This window comes from Tympanuchus pallidicinctus, unplaced genomic scaffold (genome assembly GCF_026119805.1).
Source record: "Tympanuchus pallidicinctus isolate F22 unplaced genomic scaffold, pur_lepc_1.0 scaffold3, whole genome shotgun sequence".
NCBI classification, from domain to species: domain Eukaryota; kingdom Metazoa; phylum Chordata; class Aves; order Galliformes; family Phasianidae; genus Tympanuchus; species Tympanuchus pallidicinctus.
The window spans coordinates 1,193,437-1,209,313 of record NW_026294747.1 but is presented as its reverse complement, the minus strand read 5'-3'; the positions used below and the strand labels follow the sequence as shown (position 1 = coordinate 1,209,313).

At 37.4% G+C, this 15,877-nt stretch overlaps 1 long non-coding RNA gene across 3 annotated transcripts in view; it reads left to right on the top strand.

The window, feature by feature from the left end:
- Positions 1–15,877, top strand: part of LOC128085322 (uncharacterized) — a 55,418-nt gene that overhangs the window by 27,693 nt on the left and 11,848 nt on the right. For 2 of the 3 annotated variants that reach the window (XR_008208896.1, XR_008208895.1), the window contains exon 4: positions 2,627–3,747. The exons of the other annotated variant lie outside the window; for it this stretch is intronic. This is a non-coding gene — a long non-coding RNA (uncharacterized LOC128085322). Of the gene's footprint in view, positions 1–2,626; positions 3,748–15,877 lie in introns of those variants that run through there. 3 annotated transcript variants of the gene reach the window in all.

Here is a 15,877-nt window from a genome sequence, read left to right as displayed (position 1 = left end):
GATATTTGTATTGTGGAAAGAGACTGTAAAGATGACATGATTAGACACCAAGGCTCTGTTTTCTGTCAGTGATCTCAAATAAAGTATTCTCATGCTACAGGGAATCTGGTAATATTCCCACTTGGCAGTGATGTAACACAACTTGAATGCCTTCCCTAGTTTGTGATTGCAGTAGGATTTTCTACTGTGAGAAGTGCTGCCTGTTCACTGCCCTTTTCCTGCTTTCCCAAGTGAGTGATGTGCACCTCTTCATCAGAGTAATGACAGAGAAATAACTCCGTGGAGCTTCACATACAGTGTCTTCTGGGGAGAATGACTCACCAGAGCGCTGTATTTACCATCACCTGCCCAGAACAGCCAGTCTTGCTTTGTTATGACTGTTCTATTATGGTCAGTCTGACTTTTGCTGAAATCCATTCAGAGCAAAAAACTAAGGAAGGACAGACAGTTAAAAGCATTTCATCAAGAAAAGAAATTCTCATCAGCTTATTAGCAGTCCTGCAGACAGGATGCTTTTCAGAATGGCTTTTTCAAGTGAACCCTTAAACTTTCTGATACCTTCCTGTGGTCCTGCAGTCTGGCCACCTGTTCCAGTTCCTACCCACCCTGTAATACCTTAATTTGTTAATGAATTTCCTGTCACAGCAAAAGTAGAAGGTGATCTGCAATTGTTCCCTAGGCATACCCTGTAATAATATTTCTGTTTAAATCAAAACACTGTCCAAACAAGTGTAGAAGGAAGTCATGAAAGTAAAACCCTTGTTTGTTTGTTTGTTTGTTTCTTTTTGCTAATAACAAACTTTGATAGTTGGCTGGCAGTCTTTTCTGTTGTTTAGAGTCAATATAGTCATGCTTCTCAGGAACGGCTCTCACTAATTTCAGAGATGCCAGTTTAAAGCTGACACCTTAAAATTAATTACATCCCTATGGAGGATTTGGCCATTCTAAGTACTAATTTGTGCATATTAAATAAAACCAAGTAAACTATGTTTGAAGAGGGTAGCACAGCAAATATCTGTTATTTGTAAAGATCTGCTTCGTGATCTGAGGAAGACATACTCATTTACTAAAACCTCAGTTTCATGAGCACAGTACAGACTTAGTCCCTACCATGCTGTCTTCTTGCTCCTCCAAGTTATCTCATTTTGGCTCACCCAGCCTCTTCAGTTGTGGCAACATGAATTACAGAAACCAAGAGCTCTTTCTTACTGAAAGGAGGAAAAAAGCAAGCAACCAATGCTCTTCTATAGCATTGCTTTTAATCTGTATTAGCTTGTTCCCAACAAAATGAACAACTATAGCCACGTAATTGATGGGACTTCTTGGTAACGCAGGGAGAGGTTAACAGGAAAGGCTTTGCATAACTTTCCTCTGTAGGATTCCTGAAGCCACCTTGTACATAGAAAACAAACTCTTGTACAAGGCAGATTCCATTGTCTCACTTCCTTGGTAAGTGTTTCTGTAGTCATCAGTTCTAGGTTGATTAACAGCCATTAGCTCTGCTAAATTCCTTGTTTAAGACTATGAATGTGTATCTCCTAGGCGAGTATGAAGTTAGAAATTAAGATCAATTTATTTGCAATCCGTCATCTGAGGAGTGCTAATTTGGTGAGCAGTTGTTACTTAAGGAGTAGGGATTTTGCTCCCGTATGTTTTAAAAGATGAGTTATTTCTCAAGTTGGGGAAGATGCTACATTTAAATGTTTAAATATATTTAACACGTTCATCAGTCCTGGAGATTGAGACTCCAAATTTTTTAGAAGTCGTGGCAGGCATCGCATTCACATGGCTGTATTAATGCCTTGTAGCATCTCATGGAAATAAAAGGCTTCTTTCCATTGCTACTTGTAAAAAAATTCTTCAGCTGATTCCCTTGGACTGTTTTCTGCTTCTTGCTTTGTTGTTTCTAACCACTCCAGCCAGAAGTAATGTGACACCTTCTGCTATTGTTTTCTATTTTATTTATTTACCTACTTACTTATTTGCAAATGCAAACTGAAAATGTTGTGGTTTTTATATTCCTTAAACTAGTGAAATTCCTTTTTTCAAGAAAGGTGGTGGAAATAGCAGCAATTTTGTTGCTAGAGGTTTTAAAACTGCCTTGCTTTAAAGAACGTGGATGATATCTTTCAGAGAACTTCAGCTTCTATGAAAGTGCTATTGGTAAATGTGGTTTTATGTGTGCTGCTTATCCACTATGAGTAATCTGAATCTGTCCTGTCAAAATTTGCTTGCCTGCAAATTATTCCAGAAGCATAACAAATCTAGCTTCTAATATACATGTTTTTAAAAGTGCCAAGGGACCTTGGGTTTCAGTTTGTGAGATTCATGGTTGTAATTACATGTTTTAGATCTTGTCAAATAGATACATTACTGGGGAATTGTAATGCTTTCTTTACATGGAAGCTATTTCTCATTGAAAATGTGCCTCAAGGCATTTTTAAGGACGCTTAAAATTGTGGTGTAGCTGAACTTCCAGAACAGAAAGAAGAACTGCTCCTTTGAGTTTGAAGTTGTGCATTTCACTGCCATCAAGTTCTTTTGTGTGAAGTTTCTTCTGCATGTGGCAACTCTTAACTGAGTGCCCCCCCCTTTCTTCTGTCTGTCCAAATCTATTTCTGTGCAGGTACAAATTCAGTCTGTATTTAAAGCAAAAGACCTTTTTGCTACCCCAGTGATTCACTAATTAATATCCTTGAAGTACACGGATTCCTGAAGCACAGATTGAGAGGCAATTTGCAATCTCTTTGTGGAGTTGATATTTCACAGTACAGCAGCACAAAGCTATATTTCACTGGTAAGTAAGTTGACTGGAGTGTAATTTATCCCCCTTCTGCTGTTGCTTACTGCTGCTGGGAGACGACTTCTCTCATTGCATTGCCTGTCTTGGAGTTTATTTTGATTCTTCTTAAATTCAATGGGGAAAATGTTATTGGGTTCAGTAGTAATTGCGTTAGGTAGTTGGTCACTATTGTTCAATACTACTGTTTAATTACCCACCATTGGTGCTACAGAATTGTGAGTAGCTTGTGCCTGCCGAGCACAAAGCTGGATAGTTGAAACATCATCATGAACTAAGGAGTTATTTATTAATGAAGAATTGCAATCCTCACTCGTATGCAAACAGAATATTTCACCCTCAGGAGCACGAACAAAACGGCAGAATGCACTGACTGCCTATCTAATAGTGCAGACCTGTGCAGCTTCTGAGATGCCAATTTCCATTGCTTGGCACAAAGCTGGTATGTCTTTTTCTTGAATACCCACATGAACTGTTAGTCATTCTAAGTCATGTAAAAATTCTCCTTGCAATTGACAGCAGCAGAAGCTAATCCTTCTGAAATGTGTTTAATATACACAGGACACTACAAAGGACAATGCAGGTGTTCATGTTACTTCATCCATTTATTTCTTTCCTGTGGTTTTGTCTCTTGTGATTTTATGCCATGTTTCTTAATATATAGCAGCTGCATTTTCTTACCCTGTTTAGTGCTGGGATTCATAAATTGTTCAGCTATAGGCTGTTGTAAAACCACTGTGTAACCTTCTTGTATAAGATCCTCTGATAACTGCAGCGGTATCTGTTAGTAAATATGTTGATCCAGACAAACACTGAATGAGGTTAAAAAATTGTGTATTTGTTAAAAATGCTTTTTTTCTTTTTTCTTTTTTTTTTCCCTGACAGACTAAGGCAGTTTGCATTCTTTCATGTTCGACATCTCAATTTGTTTCAGAGTATTTTTTTTTTCAATAAAAAGATCTTTCAGATCTTGTGTGTATGAATAAAAGTAGCAGTTTTGATCCTGCAACTGTCCTGAAGCAATACTGTTTTATATTCATCTTTCTGAGTCTGAATAGTATTTATTTTTTTTTCTGCTCAAAAAGAACAAGACGTTTTCATGGGCTTGACAAAATAGATTGGTCCTATGAGAAAAGAGCTGAAAAAACAGGGGAGAGACTTAATGGACAATACCTTTCTATTCATATGTGCCACTAATATACAGGCAGCAAGGATTCATTTTTATTATGGAAGCAGTTTTTGGGTCCACATGGATTTGTTGTCGAGCTGTTGATGGCTAAAGAGAAGAACCATTTCTCCTACGGTGTAAGTTGAAGGGACTAGAAATAGGGGCATCAGGCTTTATCTGATAGGATTTGTTATCATTTGATTCTTGTGCAGAGCACACAGAGGTGTGCAGCTCTGTCACACTCCAATTCAGGTTATGCCTGTGTGTGTGCCATTAAAGAAGGAACCATGCTAAGTGTTATCATCTTTCCCACTGAGCAGCAAAGATCCCTCTGGATTTACTTGGAATCATGAGTTATGAAGAGAGGAGTTTGGGGTGAATGGAAACAAAACTCTCTGAGCGACCTGGCTGCTTTGGCATACCTGAGAGGCATACCTGAGAGTCTATGAGCAAGAGGCTTTTTGGTTTTCTTTCTTGCTAGTGTGCATAACAAATAAACATGAAAAAAAAAGCATTTATGCAGAAAGCATGCATTTCTTCAAAAACAGCAAGTTTGTCAGGACTGCATCTTACTCACAAATGGACAACAGCATCTGCTGATTGCTTTAAAACTATATGGCTATGATACACAATAAGGCTTATTTGAATCTTGCCACTTTGTGCATTGGTAGCATTCTGAAGTTGATGCAGAATGATTCAGCACACTGGATAACTGAGAAAAAAACTCTTTTTATTTGAGTTGCTAAATAAAGTCTTAGGCTTAGGTTGGAGATGTCTGACCCATATTCGTTTAGCAGATGCAGACATTTTTAGGTCAAGTTATTTATGAAAAGTAGGTTGAAGAGTCAAGGAGAATGTATATATTGCCACCTTCAGCTGTGATTTTTACTTCCTATCTGACCAAGTGTCTCTACAGTGTTAGCTGTTTTTAAGGATTCTTGGCATACTGTCTTGTTTTGTAAGGAAAGAACTGTGGCTTTGTTGGCTTCTCTGCCTGTGCCAGAACTGACAGTGTGTCTGTGAGAGGGTGAGAATTGAGTTTCATACGTCTGATGGAAGAAGCAGTTGTCTATCTCATCCCTCCAGATATTTTCTTGGCTTTAGTCAAGCCAATAACTTAGGATTTCTGGTTTTTTTTTTTTTGTTTTTGTTTTTGTTTCTTTCTTTTTTCTTTCTTTTTATTGCAAGAGAAATTAGATTCCAGTTCTGACTTCCAACTATCCTATGTTGCTCATTTCTAGAGGAATTGGCCTGGCCCTGCAGTGTGGTTGTTACAATGCAGAAACAATTGCGTCTGTAGTTTTCTAACAATCAATTTAAAAAAGAAAAAGGAAAGGGAGAAAAAGAAACATTAGTGATGCTTTATATCATTAAATTTTCAAAAACCACAGTGTGATAATCAAAAATTACTTTCATTTAATTGGGTATTGCCTGCTGAGGGCTGAACTGGAGAGGAAAACACAGGCAATATATTTATTCAGACAAATACAGATTCAGAAAGCTTTTTTTAAGGTACGATGTTTTAGGTATTGTGTAGTTAACCTTCTGGATTTGAGCTTTCTTCCTTTAATGGTCATTGGAAGTTGAGTAGAGAGAGCACAAAGCAGCTTACGAATCACGTCATGTCATCATGCCTTTGTGCCTTCTCCAGGCTACGGAGGAATCCAAGAAGTATTGTTTCTGAGAAGCAGCAGGAAGATGAAACAGTGTTATAGTCCAGGGGATGCAAATTATAGTGACCAGAAGGAGTAGCTGGGAAGGTCTAATAGGTGGAACCTTTCATGTCATGTACCTCAAAGCATGAGCTGCACCAGGCTATGGTGGCATGCATTTAGAGTATTTGATAAATACTCTTGAATTCATGTGATGTCAGAACGTGGGAAGCTTTCTTGGGCCAGAAAAGTAATGCTACTTAAGAACTGGAACTTCTAAACAGAGTCTTGGTCAGATTGGCATCAGAAAATACTTCCTGCAGTTCACTTTAGGATCCTGGAGTCCCTCTTTTCTTGCCAAGAACCATAGAAACAACTTATGTCTCTTGTTAGGAGATTGGGACCCTTTTCTTCTACCTCCATGGCAGGTGATAGGCAATGAAGTCATGCTTGTAGGCAGTTCTGTTTGGAACTGGAGCTGTGTGGGATGGCAGACAGAGCACCAGAGTTGGCAGGGAATGTTGAACCGAGCTGTGGGAGGGAGGAACAGGGCAGGGATTAAGCAGGGCAAGTTGAATGAACCAACCTGTAAAATGAAGGTTCTTAAGTGTGATTAAAATTATCTTGAAATTGGCTACTTATCGTCACTGATCACCTTTTACAGTGTTGATCTATGTTGTGTCTGCTTCAGCACAGTATTAACCAGCTGTTTGAAGTGGAATAGTCTAAATACTGCCTGTTTGGCTTTGCAGGGATAGGAAAGTCACAGAGCAGAAATCCGTCTGTAATCTCTGTAGTAATGCCTGAAAAAGAAACAGTCTTACTCAATTGCTTCAATAATTATATAAATGAGCAAGATCATGGTTGCTGATAATTAAAAAGCTTTTTGTGCTTGTTGTAGTGCCATCTTGTGGTTCTTGAGTGAAAGTTCATACACTTCTGAAAGTTCACAGCTAAAGTAGATTTTATTCTACAGCATCGTGACAAGCAGAACTAAATGATAGTTTAGAACTTAAACAGCTCTTTAAGCCTCCTGTTCCTTGGCCAGATTCCTGCCGTGTTCAATCCTTTCTTTATCAGGTAAAACCTCTGGGCAGAAAGTTCTGGAACTCTCACCAAGGAGCCTGAGGAGTGATAATACAACAGTCTTTAAGTGCAGTGACGTTAATTACTTCAGGCCATGTTACTTGTCCCCGTGCATAAAAGACATATAGAACTGTGCTCAAGAAAACATGCTTTCTCTTTACTTTCTCTCTGAACTATAGAACATTAATGTAATCATTCCTGTTGCTATCTTAAGCACAGAATTTCTCCCAGAATGAAAAGGGGAAGTGCAGTCCTCCTGCTGCTTATGTGCCTTGCTTGGAACAAAGGAAAAAGGTCTACAGGAAATTGTATGAACTGGTTCTCTCCATCTCATTTCCACCTGCTCACTGCAGGGCTTGTACTCTGAGAGGTAGCTCTGATAACTTCAAGCAGTCTTTCTCTTTCCTGTTTTAGGAACTTCACTCACCTTATTATTGTCTAAACTTGATGAAAGAATGGTATTTACTCTGAGATATATTCCTTTTGTTTCAAGGTCATATTATAGAGTACATTATTAGCAAACATCTGATGCGATTAGGTTTTACTGTTGCTTTCAACGTTCAAAAACTAGGAAATGTGAAATAGCATTAAAATAGTTATCATTTTGCAGCCTCCTGTTTTGTTAATGTTGTCCATGTTTCCCATTGTGTTTTGCTATAACTTCTCCCTTTTTATTGCATACTGAAGATTAGCAGTCATTTTTAGAACAACATGTACTTGTATTCACCTTTTCTTTGAATACTAATTTCTATTTGAATGGCTTTTTCATAAAGATACTTCAGAAAGAATCCGACGGTTTTTCATCTATAAAATTCCATCGTGACTGTAAATATTATGAATCCCACAGTTGCTGGCCATGTATGATTGAATAGCTCCGAAAAGATGTTTTTGTTTAACATTTCAGTTTCCATAGTTAGCAGACATAAAGTGCTCAAAAAATGCAGAGAAGGCAGAGCACTGAAAGGAACTTCTGCTATATAGTTTATTCCAGAATCCTCTGGAAAGACTGTGCTGTGATAGTGCCATGTACACAGTCCTGGAAGAAGAGGTGAGGACTTGCAGCCCATTGATTGTCAGTGGGCAATTACATAGGCTATGGTTTTGGTAGCCTTATGAAATGCTTGAGTCTTCAACTAGGTGAAAACTCTTAGATCTGCCCTGAATTGAAAGGGTACAGGAGAGGCAAGACAGTGAACTTTGTGTCTCAGTCATCAAGCTGTCTTTTTTAACCATCTTGAAGAACAAACAAACCAACAAACAACAGAAGGCTCAATATCTACTTCTGCAATCAGTGAAAATTCTGTCGTATGTCCACAGCCCTTCTCCCATTACAGACAACCTTGTTATGACTTCAGGTGAGATCACTGGCAGAAGTATGCTACCGTTCTTCTGTGAGTACAGAAAGTTAAAGGTGCTGATGAAATGAACCGATTAATTACCTTCTGCAGACTGTAAGAGAAAACCTTTGTAATGAATTCATTGACTGACTAACTGAAGTGATTTTGTTAGTATACCGTTTCAGGATTAACTAAAGCAAAAGTGGGATCAGAAAAGTGGTGGTTCTAACAATGGGGACTGGTTGTTACTTTCAGTAATGACTTTAAATATATTAAAGCCATTTTATCTGAATGTCTTTGAAAGCAGATATTTTAAGGCTGTGGAACTGTCCTGCATGTTCTCATGCATAATCTTACCTCACACGTGTGATAATGTGCATCCTAGAACATCATATATAGTAGAGATGATCCAGTGCTCATGAGACCTATAAGCTCTGAAAAAAAATGCCAGCATCCTGCATTCTCAATTTCTGTTTCTGACTAGCAGTGTCATCACCTGCTCCTACGGACTGGAGATTATTGTAAGACTTGAATGACCTATTTAGCTGTTCTGAATTTTGAGTCATTGCTTTTTTCCTCCCTCATCTGCTGAATTTCTTCCATCCCACCCCCTCAGCATAAAACAGAGGAAACGTGAAAGATTATGTACTTTTGTGAGAGACTGATCCCTGTATGATTTGGGATCCCTTTATAAGAAAATTAAGGACGAATTGGTCATTGGTACTACAAAACTGGAAGAAGGAGGGGAAACGAATTTGTGTTTTTTAGGCATATACATAACTTTGTCTACCAGATATTCAGATAGCAATCCAGTATCCCATAGAGATGAAAACAACTGTTAGAAAGGAACTGTATAAATATTAAATAAAATAATAATGTAAGAAATTATAGAAAGTTAAATACTGCCAACTGGTAGTTGAGACCCACAGAATTTCAGAAGCATACATGCACTTTTGCCTGCAAAAATGCTACTACACCTTCCTGTGCACCTATGTGATCCAGAATTTTAGCATAAATATATAATCTCTGGCCCACACTGATGTCAGGTCAAGTGTCCAGGTGTTTACAAATCTTACCTTGGTGTGATTTTCAAGGATCTCATTGCAGCTGTTTATTTAAAAAGTGAAGCTCTTAGAGATACAAATTGGAAGATTTATGATGTAGAGAGATGATAATTTGTATCTAGCACATTGGTGCAAAGCTGCTCCTGATACTTGGTGTTCCTAGGTCTGAAATAATTCCGACCAGGAATTAGTCGCAATTCTTTCCGCTACATTTAATTCCAGAACACATGAAGAATTCTTTTTTATTCTTAAAAAAGAACATTCAACTATTTGAGTCCAAGTCCCTTCTAGTTAAACAAATGACATAGATTTGCTTAATTAAGGAATAATTGGATTCTGCCTTTCAAGCAAATTGTGTTGTAAGGAAATACAAGAGAGAATACAAGTGAGAATAAATGGCTAAGAGGTTTAAGTGATGAAGTTTATCATATCCTTTGCTCTGCAATGAACTGCATATACTACGGCTAAGAACTGTTATTATCAGTGAAGCAAACCTATGTGCTGATTTACATTGCTTCTATTTTTAAGTATTTCTTAGTATTTGTATGTGTGCCTCAGAAATGTTTTGCCATACGCTAACTGAACGTTTCTATGTAAGGCAAAGGGTCAGTCTTCAAATAGTTGAGAGTGATCTCTCATATAACCAAGTGATACCTCAGCAATTAACAAAAAGATCTCCCATTTCCATAAATGACAACTTTATTATTGCTGTCTTTAGGCAGGAAGTTTTATGAAAGAATTCTACAGCATACTTTGAAACTGATCAGACTCAGCACGCACCTCACTCTGTGAGTCAAAAACTGGCACGTGCAACTACTACTAGAAAGGATCCTATAATTAATATGTTAAAGCTGGACTGATGTCCCAAACTTGGAGAATACATCTGTATTAAAAATATGAACAGCCTTCAGACAAATGTATACCAATGAGTCTGAATTAAGAGTATGCAAGGATGTGAACTTATCAAGCAAACGTGTTAAACAAAATAACAGTAAGGAAGGAAAAAAAGACATTAATTATGACAGATTGCGATAGAACAGGCTGATACCCTTGTTCACACTGACTCTTTTGTAAGAGGACTACAGCAGATCTTATGGTAAAGATACCAAGGAATGCATTATTGTGCCATGTAAAGTGCTGTTTAGCTTGAAAGATGATGCTTAACAGATGAACTGCGAAGTGGTGAAACATTCAAGGCAGTAATGAATCATAGAATGGTTTGGGTTGGAAAGGACCTTTAAGAACATCTAGTTCTAATCTTGTAGACCAGGCTGCTCAGAGCTCCATCCAGCCTGGCTTTGAACACCTCCAGGGAGGGGGCATTCACAGCCTTGCTGGGCAACCTGTTCCAATATCTCACCACCCTCACAGTAAAGCATTTCTTCCTAGTATCTAGTCTAAGTCTACCCTCTTGCAGTTTAAAGCCATTTCCTGTCCTGTCATTACGTGGCCTTCCTTTCAAAGCCAACTATTTGGTTCATGTTATCTCTACTCCCAACTATTTTTTATTTTTTTTTTTTTTTTGAGACAAGGAAAGAGGAGGGAACATATGTCTTTAATACCAGAAAAGCATTTTCCCTGTTGCAGATTTATAGGATTCTTCTAGTAAAGGTTATCTTGAATGTACAGTGTGTCACTGAAATGGAGGTGGCTGAAGCGTCTTAGTAACTTAAAGGAAAAACTACTGTTATTTTCTTCAGGAATTCTTACAAAGTTCAAGTTAAATTGCACACATTTAGTTCTCACAGAAGTGTTTTTCTTGAACATAATTTTTGTTTTGCATGTAGCATACTGCTTGTGCTCTTCCTGAACCACAATCAGCTGGGGTTTATTTTCAATAGAGAACTCACAAATGTGAAGGACTGCAAGTGAACAATATGATTTAGCAAGATTTGTGGCAACAACTTTAGTTTCTCTTCTTTTTCTTCTTCTTTTTTTTTTTTTAAATGCTGGAGCTGAGTATTTCTCAGCCTTCAGATTGTCTAAGCAGTGGAGGTGATATCATCAGCTGGGCTGAGGCCTAATAATCGACAGTAGTGGAATAGTTGGTCCTGACTTTGATTTCTATGTTTGCTAAAAGAGAGAGAGAGAAAAAAAAAAAGAATATGCAGTTACTCCGTGGTTACAGTGCCATTGGGATCTCTTAGCAAGTAACTTCAGTTTCCAGAGCTTGTATGTTCCTTCTTGACTTCTACTTGAACTGAGCTTTTTCCATTCTTTGCCAAGAAATCTTTTAACTGTGTTCTTAGGGAGAAGCAAATGAACAGGAAGAGCTTTCTACTATTGTGGTTTATTTATGGCATTTAACTTACTACAAAAATGATACTAGTCTCCCTTTTTGGAAAGTCTGGAAAAAGAAGTTATTTCATAGATACATCTGGTTTTAATAACAGAAATCCTATTTCAGAATAAATGAAAATCTGGTGAAAACTGCATAGATTATGGGTCTAGTGTCATCTTGAAAAAAAGATCATAAATGGCCTAAGAATGAAAGAACTTGACTCCATTCTATGAAATAAAAAAAAAAAATAAATGTTTTGATGGGTCTTTTCTTGATGCCCTTCTCCTGGCTCACATCTTTCTATCTCATGGAACTCTTAGAGATATGTCAAAATAAGTCCCTCCTTTATCAAGAATAGAAATTAGCCAGCTTCACAGGAGCTGGTCTGCATTTGTTAAGAAAAGAGTTGAAATGAGATGGGGTTATAAACCAAGGCATGCTGTTTCTTCTGTCTTGGCTTGTTCATGTTTGATGTCAACAAAGTAGTTTCGTTTTCCTTATACTGGGAAAATATAAAGGCAAATGCATGAAATGGAAATTAACTTGAGCTTGTAGAATCTAATTTTAACCTAAAAAGAGTTTTCTTTTAATTTTATATTAACGCAATGTCTTTTCTTCCTCCTTTCCTCAAGATGGCCTAAAACTTAACAATTTGTCCTCAAATGACACAGAAACGCAGGTTGCCCATCATTAATGGTTTTGATACCAAAAATAAATTACCAACTATGGGCCATTTCAAACTGCTGCTGCAGCCTCTTAATTATTAAGTAGTTGCTAAAGAACAAGGCCTTTATCAGAGCTCTGACACTTTAAAAATTTGATTTGGTTTTACCTGCAGGCTCAAGGATGCTTTTTTCTCAGTGAAGAACATATTAATGTAGGAAGAATCAATGAAAATCAAAGAAATTGTACAGAGGAGAGGGAATGCACTGAATTCCTAAGCAAACAGCATTCCATCCTCTGATAGCAAAGCTTTCGTCTGCCTCTGATAAACTGTTTTACTGATCCAGTAGTGACAGTGCTCATGAGATGTTCTTCATAGTGTAATGGAAAAGGAAACGTTCTTGGAATGAATGTTTTGGATTGAGCTCTCTCTGACAGTAAACTGAAAGTGTTGAAGAAAGTACTCTTCAGAAGTCCAGCTGTCCAGCTGCCTACTATTTGTAGTGTCTGTCTCACTGTTAATTACTAGGACATCTGCCAAAGTCCTGCTTTATGATACTGATATAAAGATGTCTTCGCGGCTTCTGATTGTAGTACAGGTAGTAAATAGTGGTATCAGGTAGGGGAGTAATGAGAAAACTGAGTAGCTTAACTCCTGGTATTTAGTTGTGATCCATCACTCAGAAAGAATCCTACTTTTAACTCTTTTAGTTAAAGAGCGTTTTTTTTTTGTTTTTGTTTTTAGTTAAAGTTTTTTGTTTTGTTTTGTTTGCTTTGTTTTCTAAGACTGGATGATCTTAGAGGTCTTTTCCAACCTTGGTGATTCTATGATTCTGTGATTCCATTCATGCTATTAGATGTCTGACTTCTGATCATTTTTTACAAACCATACTTGGCTGATGAACGATGAATGCTGTCTCCCCCAAATCCATCTTAACTCTGGTTCAGCTATCACAACCAGATGCCTCCATCATAGCCACCACTGATGGTCATGAACTGAGCAAGATTATGGGTGAAGGGTCAGGTTGAGAGGAGCCAGGAGAAGTACACCACAAGAAACAAGTTTGCTAGAGAGGTTGTGGAATTTTTCTTCTTGGAGAATTTCAAGACACATCTGGACAAAGCTCAACGTAATCTGTCCTAGTGTCACTTAGCTTTTAGCGGGATGTTGGACTGCATGAGCTCCCAAATTTCTGCACAATCTGTTGATTCTGATGTTTACTGGAACCTCCAGTGTTACAGAAAATGCAGATAACAACAATTTATTTATTTACTTATTTATTAGTACATTTTGTAAGAACTCTATTAAAAGCAGTGAGGAACAAAAAACATGTTACATTAGATATGTATCCAGATAGTGCCTGGTTAGCTGCTGTAATTGCAACCTGTTAGAGAAAAATTCAGCTTTGGGATTTGCCCTTTCCAAATTCTGCTAAGGAAAATTAAATTTGTAGACTGTGTGAATATGGAAGGCTGCTATGAGTCCTTACTTTTACAGTCTTTTATGAGACCAAGTAAATATTTAATTATTTGTTAGAAAAGAAAATCAAAATGATATGGTAAAAAGGAATGTAAGCTCATATATTTTTTTGTCAGGTTATAGGAGTAAGATTCTAGATCCGTGTCTGATCTAATCACTGCCATGGTGAATATTTCAATAAAACTGGAATATTTACCCCTTCCCACCCTAAATATATATATATATTTGTAAAATAAAAAATAATAATAATAATAATAAAATAATATATATATACAATATATACAATATATATACAATATATACAATATATATATATTGTAAAATTAGCATAGTGTAATTAAAAATATTTTGTCACCAAATTTTCCCCTACTTATATGTAAACATTATTCCAGAGATCTGGAAGAGATCATGTAATGATGATGTACTGCTAAGTTAAACGTAAGAAGTCCTGAGATGTGTGTACTTTCCATCCACATGTACTGACATGTGTGACCGCAGGCAGGTATGGATCATCCTCACAGTCCTTAGCATGAGTTTTGATCGAAGTTTCTGCTTATGCAGAAATCTGTAATGTTTTTTACTGGTGTACCATTCAGTTAAACATGAGAGCACTTAATCTGAACCTGAGAAAAGGCTCAGAGCTTCACTTCACAAAGTAGGCATACCTGCTGCGGGGTATGTCTCCAAGTAAGCAAGTATGGAGGGAAAAAGTAAGCAGCTGGCTTCCTGCAAGAATGTCATTATTTGTTACGAGTATGGTTCTTCTTAAACCTGTGCCCCTGTCAGCAAGTGCAGTAGAGAGAAAGACCCACATCCGAGTCATGCACAATAGTCCCCTGAGCTCTTCCTAGGGCAGTGCACATCATGTGCAACATGCTTCACTTGTATCTGTATGCTTAAAGACACAGCCAGCCCTGTGGTTACAAATGGAATGTTTTGTAAGATTAAAGGTTTATGACTGTTACTAAAAAGAGGGCAGGTTGGAGGCCTGAAGCACCAGATGAATATGGTACCGCCAGTTCAATTTTCGTTTCATTTAATATAGTTCTGTTCTGACTGTACTGGCAATCTTTTTGACCTTGACTTGCTGCAAAAAGAAAATACTCATTATATGTAAACTTCAAGGTATTGAAATTGAAGAGAAATACATTGATGAAAAATGTTTGATTTTTGTCAGATTTTTATTTTTTGTTTTTAAATGATTGAACGGTGGCATACACAATGGGACTGCTCACATGCACGGATTTATTTGTATGTATTGATTTCAAAGCTCAGCTGGATATCTGAATTGAAGGTCACAATGAAATTCTTTGATTTACGGACTGATTCTATTCTGACTTTTCTGTGAAGTCAGAATAAAATGAAAAGTTCTCAAAATTTAGCCTTATGTGTCATTTTTTATGATGGCTGTGGAAATTCAAAATGAACTTGATTCATCAAGAATTATCAGGAAGTATTGTGAGTTTCTGGTGGCATTCAGTAATTCTTGAAAGCTATTATTGAAGAAAACTGGTAAAAATAGTGAAAATATAACATTAATGGGTCTTTACAGTTCTATTATTGGTATTGGTTTTGCACCATTTTTATGTGAACTTTTAAAATCTTCACGTTTTCACTGTTTCCACTCTCATCTCACGCAACAATTACTAGTGACATCTTCTGAACCTTTTCAAAATATACAGCAGATTCAAAGCCAGGCAATAATTTGGCATCACTCAGGAGTGACAAAGTATGCTCTTATAATTGTCCCACGTGTGGATGATCTCAGTCCAACAGCACGTATAAATCATTCCCTCTTCATGAAACCTCAGTTTTGTCAGATTTTGTACGTTGTTTCAAAAGAAAGATGAAAGAGTAAACTGGAATGAGAACTGTTTCGTGCGCTTATTTCTGCTTCTTGAAATTTGGCTTGTGAAAAAAACAGGTTAGACAGCAAAGGCTGGTGTGACTCAAAATCTACCATATCATCACCTATTGTGATGTGCTGGAACAGGTTGCCCAGGGAGGTTGTGGATGCCTTGTCCCTGGAGGCGTTTAAATCTTAAGGGCAGGTTGAATGGGGCCCTGGGAAACCTGATCTGGTATTTGATCTAGAGGCTGCAATCCTGCCTGTGCTGGGGGTGTTGGACATTGATGGTCCCTGAGGTCCCTTCCAACCCAAGGCATTCTGTGATTCCATGAATATTCAGCAGTTTGGATTTATAATATCTGTTTGATCCAGTAAATCAACAGGAGATATAAAAAGCTATCACTTCCTTACTTGTCACTTCTTTCTGTGTTTAGTTCAGGAACAGTCTGAGAATAAACCAGATAAATATTTAATATTTGGGTATGTTATGGGAGAAA